General features: G+C 32.0%; 1 pseudogene; it reads left to right on the top strand.

Annotated features, from left to right (window-relative positions):
• The first annotated feature begins 4,436 nt into the window (after positions 1-4,436).
• On the top strand, positions 4,437-8,001 carry LOC114180455 (annotated as a pseudogene).
• The last annotated feature ends 875 nt before the right edge of the window (positions 8,002-8,876 follow it).

Here is an 8,876-nt window from a genome sequence, read left to right as displayed (position 1 = left end):
TATGTAGATACAAAGCATCAATTAGCTGATATCTTTACAAAACCTTTAGCTAAAGATAGATTTTATGAACTAAGAAGAGACTTAGGCATATTAGAGATCTCTTAAATGCTAAAAACTCACAATCCTTAAAAATCCGAAAAATAGCGTAAATAATCGATTACAAGTGTCAATAATCGATTATCAGACTCTCTTCAAAAATCCAAAACATACTGGAATAATCGATTATTTTGGGTAATAATCGATTATCCTTAAAATCTCTTCCTAAAATTCAAAAACATTTTGTAATAATCGATTATTCAGGGCCATAATCGATTATCCTTAATTCTGAGCCAAAAATCAAAACTCACTGGGATTATCACTTAGGATAATCGATTATCAGCTCGTCAGACTTCATATTTTGCCCAGTTTATGAACCAATAATCGATTATCATCTTAGAATAATCGATTATTACACGTCGTTGGACCAACAAATTTCAAAAACTAGCCGTTGCAACGGCTAGATTTTCATCAAATCGCGTGTATATGGCCGTTGGAGTCTTCTCTCTATAAATATTAGCCATTTTTGTCACCAGAACACTCTTTTCTCTCCATCAACACTCAAGACCCTCTCCTTTTCTCATTTTCTCACAAAACTCTCAAAGGCTTCCCTCTCTTTTACCTAAACCATGGCTGAATCCTCTCGTAGAAAAATTCCTACACGCAGAAGGACTGCATCTCGTGCCTCTCATCCCTCAACTGCACCAAGAACAGCCTCCATTGAAGGATGGATTTCGGATGAAGAAAGACGTTCTGAATTCATCACACTATGGAAAGACAAACCCCTCATCACTCCAAAATTCATCCAGTCTCAATGGTTTGTAAATCGCCATTTCACCATTCAAAACTTTCTGGCTGAACAAGGTGTGAAATTCTTCACAGAGATGCAAGGCACTACTATCCAGATTTGGTTCGAGCCTTTTATTTCAACTACAAATTCAGAGATGGAGTTGGGTTCACAAAAGTGAAAGGTATCGACATCATTTTAGATGATGATATTTGGGAAAATGTTGCACAATTTCCCATTCATGATGGCACATCTCCCATTCTCACGGCTGGCATAGAAGGGTTCAACAGAATTTTTGCATATAGATCCTTTATGCGACGCCCAGATCAAGAAATTGGCCGTCAATTACTAGCTGGACCTCTCAAAATCGATGAGCGTCTACTTCACTATCTCATTGTTTGGATTTTATGTCCACGTGGTACAAATCACGCACAGTGCAGTGAAGCCGATCTTATGATAATATATGCCATGCTCAACCACATCCCCATCTATTGGCCAAGCATCATTCTTGACACCATGCTAAAAGCCAAAGATTGCCTCAATATCCTCTTCCGTATTCCTTGCTCATCTCTCGTATTTGTGAGTATAAAGGGGTAAATGTCTCTGATGAACAGTCTCATAAGACAACTGCAGCAAACAAAATTGCAGAAAACTCCTTGAAGCAGATGAAATTTATTCCTTTTGGGAATACCTACATTCACAAGGATGATATGCCTTCTTCGGACAATGAAGAAGAAGAAAATCCTCCCACTGCTCCTATTCCTCCTGTTGACACACATATTGGATCATCCAGTGGTGTTGGTGGCTCATCCTCTTCTTTAGAGGATCACATTTTAAATCTCAATCAGAGGCTTGAAGAATTCTTTCTTCTCTCCACTCACAGACATGAAGAAGTCACTGGCTTAATTAGAGGATTAGATTCTAGGATCTCTAACTTAGAACATAAATTTGATAAATATGAGGACGATGATGACATGAGTCAAGACTTTTAAAAGTCTACATCATAGTCTCATTGTTTGCAATTGTAATATGTTTTCCAGTTTTATTTTTAATAAAGTATATTTGTCTTGTTATTCTTTACCTATGCCAAATTGAGGGGGAGCTTCTTTATTAAAACCTTTTTCATATGATCAAAACAGGGGGAGAAAAAGTTTAAACATTTAAACCAAACAGTGCTACTAACAAATCTCCTTGTAAGATATTTTGATTGCAGATACTTTAAACATATTGTTTTGATCATCATCAAAAAGGGGGAGATTGTTGGCAAAAGCAATACAAGTCTAAATGCTGAAGCAAGATTTTGATGATGATAAAAGAAGCCTGAAAGCCATCTGGAAGACAATATGAAGACTACATGTTATTATGTTTAAAGCTATCTTGTAAAATGTAATTAGATTAAGTTAGAAGCAGTATTGTACAAGAAAATTCTAGTATTTCTCGAAATATTAAAATGATAATCGATTATCACTTGAAATAATCGATTATCCTGAGCTGAACAAATTTTTTCAAGAAAGCACTGGAATAATCGATTATTACTTCTGATAATCGATTATCTGCTCAAAAATTTGTTTTCCATAAACCACACTGGAATAATCGATTATCACTAGTGATAATCGATTATCCTGGTCTGTTGGGCGCGACTGTTCAGCTTTTTGACCTAATTTTGGAACCCCTATTTAAGGAACTTCAGAGTTACTTCTCAATCACCTTTTTGAGAAGCTAAGTACTAGTGTTGTGACTGCAAGAGAGTTCTCTGAAGTGTTCTCAATTGAAGCTTTGAAAAACCTAGTGTGGGTAGAGCGATAACTTTTCCTAAGAGGTGTTCTAGGAGATTGAGTGCTGCTGCTGTTGCTAGGAAAGCTAAGGTCAAGATTCTCTGTGCGATTCAGAGAAAGGTGTTCATCTCTTGTGTGATTCAAGAGAGGTGTTTTCTTTCCTTACACTCTAAATATCTGATTGTAAATCTGTTACTTGTTAGTGATTTAGTTAATCTCGTTTTTAGAGATTAACAACTGGACGTAGGGTCTTTTGATCCGAACCAGTATAAATACTTGTGTTCAATCTTCTTCTCTATCTCTTTATTTCATCTATTATTGTGTTATAAAGAAATTATTTATTGATCTACTTGATAAATTTTGGAAAAATTTTAAAGTATTAATTTTATTATTCAAAAACCAATTCACCCCCTCTTGGTTTTGTCCGCATGCTCAGTCATTCCGCTGCGCGATACCAACAATTTTTTGCCAATCTCATTTCCAAATTAATCCATTCATTCATTTTAGTAATATGCTCATTTGATACTTCATGTCTCTTTAACTTACTGCTAAGATTTCTCTAATCATTACTACCTTTGTTAGCTAGCTTACTTGTACAAGAAACAACAATAAATAATTTGCAGCAAAAACAAAAGACTATATCTAAATCTCTAGAATAAATTAACCATCTTCTTTCGTATTTGTCTCTATTAAACAATATTTGAATATAAATTGATGAAGAAAAGTGCCTAGAATGTATATCCTTAGGAAATCTATATCACCAATTTTAATATGACCATTTTCTACCAATAAATCTCTCAAATTTGTATCAATATTCTTCCATTGGCTTGGATCATATGTATTTTTGTTAAGAGTAGAATCATTATCTAGTCTCTCAATCTCCTCATTGTTGTCATGTGTTTCAAATTATCCTTATCACTAACTACTTCTCTTTTCCTATTGTTGTTTTCACCTATATATATATATATATATATATATATATATATATATATATATATATATATATATATATATATATATATATATATATATATTATCTCGTTCATTCAAAGAGTACTCACCTATATTTTTTAATTCATTTTTCTTATTCTAATATAAATTCAAAACAAAATAAAAATAAAAACAACACAAATAGAAAGAAAATATACTAACCAGAAATGAGGATGAAAAAATTGGTACACACGGGCAACATGATATTTAAGAGATTTAAGAAATGTACTCTGCCAAAACCCTAAAAATGACTCTTCGAAGAGAAGAAAGGAAGGATAGGCAAGAGAAGTTACATAGAGCTAACAGAAGAAAATAGAATCCAGATTGATTATAAGAGAATAAAGATAAGTAATCACTCTCTTTCTTGTAAACAAAATTATAATTTAATAAAAAAAATTAACTCATTAATTATCATTTTAACTACCAAAAAAAATTAACATACACAAATAATAATTTAATTAAATTTTTTCCCCCAAAAAATTATAATTAATTTAATAGTTATATTAGTAATAAAATATTTTTTGAGGCCTTTTTTATCTTAACATAATTTTATAATTAGTTTAATAGAGGTATATTAATTAGTACTAAAAACAATTTTGATGCATTTTTTTCTCAAACATAATTTTATAATTAATTTAATAGTCTTAAAGAACATGATTCTCATTATAAGAAGCATAAATGATATAGTGAAAGTGTCGAATTACAAGGCAAATGGGATCGAAAGTAGAAAATTGTGTGTTATTTCTTTGTGATTAAATCTCTGTGTCTTATTACAAATTGGAATATGGCAAAGCATATATACACGGTTTTGAAGAAGATAAAACTAAAAAATAGTTTTAACGGACTAAATGGAGGTAGTAGGGCTTGATTTATCAGTTATTACGAGAGGAGTTGCTGTTGGTTATTTTGACAACCCACCTCAAGCTGGGCAAAATGTTGAGAAGTCCCAGCTTGGGCATAAGGGTGTTGAGAACGAATAGAGAAAGAGCCTTTGTCATAATGTTAGCATGTTGATGTTGAGAGCTGATGTGAAGGAGCTTGATGATCCCTTTTTTGACGTTTTCCCGTATCAAGTGACAATCTATCTCTATATGCCTGGTCCTCTCATGTAGTGGCGAAGTATTATGGGTGCAGGGGGGCCTTGGCCCCCCAAAAATTTTGAATTTTTTTTACAATAGATATTTTAATTTTTTATTATTATAAATATTAGGTATTTTGATTTTATTTTGTTATAAATATTAAATCAAATATTTTATTTCTTTTATAAACATAATAATTAATACTAATAAATAATAAAATATAAAATCAAATATAATAAAGAATAAAGATTAAAAAGATTTATCAAGATATTTTTATTATTTGTTTTCATCATAGATTGTGTTTTTCATAAATTGTTCTCATATTTCATTCTCATATGTTTTCTTTTGTTCTGAAAAGAAAAAGATCTATTATTTTTTCTCTTATTTCTCCTTTACTCTTCCATCCTCGAGGAAGAAAAGAAGAAGGTAATTCTTTCGTCTCACTTGATAGTGAAATATTAATTCAATAATTTATTTAATGAGCCTCTTTTATATGTCTATGCCTTGAATTTCTTACAAATTGTTCTCATCTTCCATTCTTACCTATTTTCTTTTGTTTCTGAAGAGAAAAAGATCAATTATTTTTGCTTCTTTCATCTCTCAATTGTTCTCTTCCATCCTTGAAGAAATAAAGAAGAAGGTAATTCTCTTTTGTCTCACTTGATAGTGAAATAGTAGTTTAATAATTTATTTAATGAGTCTCTTTTATATTAATTTTTTATTTTATCAACATAGAAGAAAAAATGATTATACTTATAATTGAATTTTAAGTGTGGTTTGATTATCATCAAATTTTCTTTTGGTATTTATGTCTCTCAATTTTTTATTAGATTATGATAAATCTTTTTTAGTATTTTTTTAAAAATAGGTATATTGATGAAGAATAAAAGAATAGATTTATTTTTTAAAAGTGATAAAAGGGAAGCTACCCGTGAAGATGAAAACAGGACAAATTCAACTCTTCCAGATATTCTGAAGCATGATACTAATATTCCAATTGTTCAATCAGATGAGCCCCCTTTTAAGGTTCAAAAAATTATAGGTGAGGAGTTTCATATTATTTTTTGGAACGTGATCCAGGAAAACGTCTTCAAATATGGGAATATCCAATGAGTCAAAGAATGAGATTCGAAGAGCTTATTTAAAATGGGGTCCATATCAAATGCAACTTGAAAACTATCCTTATTCTAAGAAAAACATCCAAGGAGATTTCAATCTAGTTGGTTTAAAATGTTTCCTTCTTGGCTAGAGTATTCCCCGACTAATGATGGAGCTTATTGTTTGGCATGTTATCTATTTAGTTCAAAGCCAGATGGTCGTTTTGAATCAGATGTGTTTACTAAACAAGGTTTTAGATCATGGAGAAAGGTTAATGCAGGAAAAAGATGTGCATTTCTCAACCACATTGGAGATAGTCCTTGCTCACCGCATAACAATGCAATGAAAGCTTGTGAAGACTTGTTGAATCAATCTATGCACATTAATAACATTATAAATATTCAAAGTTCAAAACAAGTTTGCAAGAATCGTTTACGGCTCAAAACCTCTATTGACACAATTCGTTGGTTAGCATTTCAAGCTTGTGCATTTAGAGGCCACGAGGAAACACCAGAGTCAAGTAATAGAGGTAACTTTCTTGAAATGATTAAACTTCTAGCATCATATAATGATAAAGTGGCACAAGTTGTGTTAGAAAATGCTCTGTATAATGCTAAGTATACTTCTCATCATATTCAGAAAGAAATCTTGCACATTTTCTCTAGAAAAGTAAGAAGTCACATTCGAGAAGAAATTGGAGATTCTAAATTTTGCATAATTGTTGATGAAGCACGTGATGAATCTAAAAAGAGCAAATGGCTATTGTTTTGAGATTTGTAGATAAGGATGGTAATATAAAAGAACGATTTTTTGATATTGTGCATGTTAAGGATACAACAGCCGCCACTCTAAAAAAAGAATTGAGTGTCGTTCTCTCTAAGCATAATCTTGATGTTTCCAATATTCGCGGTCAAGGGTATGATGGTGCTAGTAATATGAGGGGAGAATGGAATGGGTTGCAAGCATTATTTCTCAATGATAATCCTTATGCTTATTATTTGCATTGTTTTGCTTATAGACTACAACTTGCTTTAGTGGCTGCTTCAAGAGAGGTCATTCTAGTTCATCAATTTTTTTCAAATTTGGCTTTTATTGTAAATGTTGTGTGTTCCTCTAGTAAACGTCATGATGAGTTACAAGCTATTGAATTAGATGGAATAACTCAATTGTTAGAAATGGGTGAACTTGAAACTGGTAAAGGAAAAAATCAAATTGGCACTTTAAAACGAGTTGGTGATACTCGTTAGAGCTTGCATTTTTATTCCATTTTAGTATGATGAAGCTCTATAATGCATCTTGTCTGGTTCTTCAAAAAATTATTGTTGATGGATCAACTTATTCTCAAAGGGGTGATGCTGATGCTGCATTGAATATGTTGTCTTCATTTGAGTTCACATTAATTTTACACATGATGAAAGAGATTATGGGAATTACAGACGGTCTTTGCTAAGCTTTGCAGAAACAATCTCAGGATATATTGAATGTTATGCAATTGGTTTGTTCTACTAAAATTTTGATTCAAAAGTTGAGGGAGGATGGTTGGCAAAATCTATTGAAAGGTGTGGTATTCTTTTGTGAACAACATGACATTGATATTGCTGATTTTAATTCTACTTATGTTGCATGTTATGGTTGTTCTCGACATCAAAAAGATCATGTCACTATGGAACATCATTTTAGGGTGAATATATTTCTTGTTACAGTGGACAAGCAGTTGAAAGAATTAAATGACAGGTTTAGTGAGCAAACAATGGAACTTTTAACTCTAAGCAATACTTTAGTTCCTAAGGATGCTTATAAAGCTTTTAACATTGAAGATATATGTACTCTTGTGAACAAATATTATCCTTTAGATTTTAGTGAGCAAGAGAAGATTAGTTTAAAATTTCAACTTCAACATTTTATTATTGATGCTCCTAACCATCCAGATTTGAAGAATTTATCAACCATGCTTGAATTATGTCAATCTTTGGCAAGAACAGGAAAGTCAAGGCCATCCTACTTGATTAATCATTTAATTCGTCTTATTTTAACTCTTCCTGTCTCTGCAGCTACAACAGAAAGATCATTTTCTACGATGAAGATTATCAAAACAAGATTGCAGAATAAAATGGAAGATGAATTTCTTGTCGACAATATGATTATTTACATTGAAAAAGAAATAACTGAAAATTTTAGTTCTGATTCAATTATTGATGAGTTCAGGGATCTGAAGAAACGAAGGGCAATCTTTTAGATATTTGTGATTTCTTTTTTAGTTATCGTTATACTAAGTTATGTATTCATTTTTATTGTGTTAGTAACAATAATGAAATGTATAAATTTTGGATGTATTATTTGGGCTCCCCCAACAATGTTGGTCAAGATCCGCCACTACTCTCATGGTATACTTGATTAGAAGTTATCTAAATAACAAAGAGGTTATCATAATACAAAAGAGAGGGTTGCTGATGATGAACCCTGAAATCTTGTAGATGATGAAAAAGCCATTGGATTTCACATGTTGTGAAGGCAATGGTGTGATATTCAGCTTCAGAGGAGATCCTAGATACGGTTTGTTGTTTCTTCAATTTCCAATAAATGGGAGAATTACCAACATAGATGATGAAACCTGTTATTGATATTCTGGTGAAGCGGCATCCATCCCAATATAAGTCATAGAAAGCTTTTAATTGTAAATTGCTGGTGAAGTCAAAGAAGATGCCTTGTCCTGGACATTGTTTTAAGTAGTGAAGGTTCTGCATGGAAGCTTGATGATGCAGGTCTGTAGAGGCAGAGATAAACTGACTCATGATGCACGTCAAAGGTGATGTAAGGTCTTGTGTGAGTAAGATAAATGAGGCGACCCAAAAGCATTCGAAAGGGAGTAGGATCATGAAGGATATCTTCAGGTTCTCTTGTCTTGGAGAAATTCACGGGTGTTGATATTGGAGCTAAACCAAGCATTTCAGCATGTTTTAAGATGTCAAGAGTGTATTTTCGCTAACATAAGTATATGCCCACTACAAGAAAAAGTAACTATAGTGATACTAATATTCATCACTAAAAATTATAAATATGTCACTAATATCATCTTGTGACAATAATTAAGATGTCACTAGTATCTTTGTC

Source organism: Vigna unguiculata, chromosome 4, assembly GCF_004118075.2.
Source record: "Vigna unguiculata cultivar IT97K-499-35 chromosome 4, ASM411807v1, whole genome shotgun sequence".
NCBI lineage: Eukaryota > Viridiplantae > Streptophyta > Magnoliopsida > Fabales > Fabaceae > Vigna > Vigna unguiculata.
Note: the sequence above shows the minus strand (reverse complement) of the source record. Positions and strands in the feature narration are given on the sequence as shown.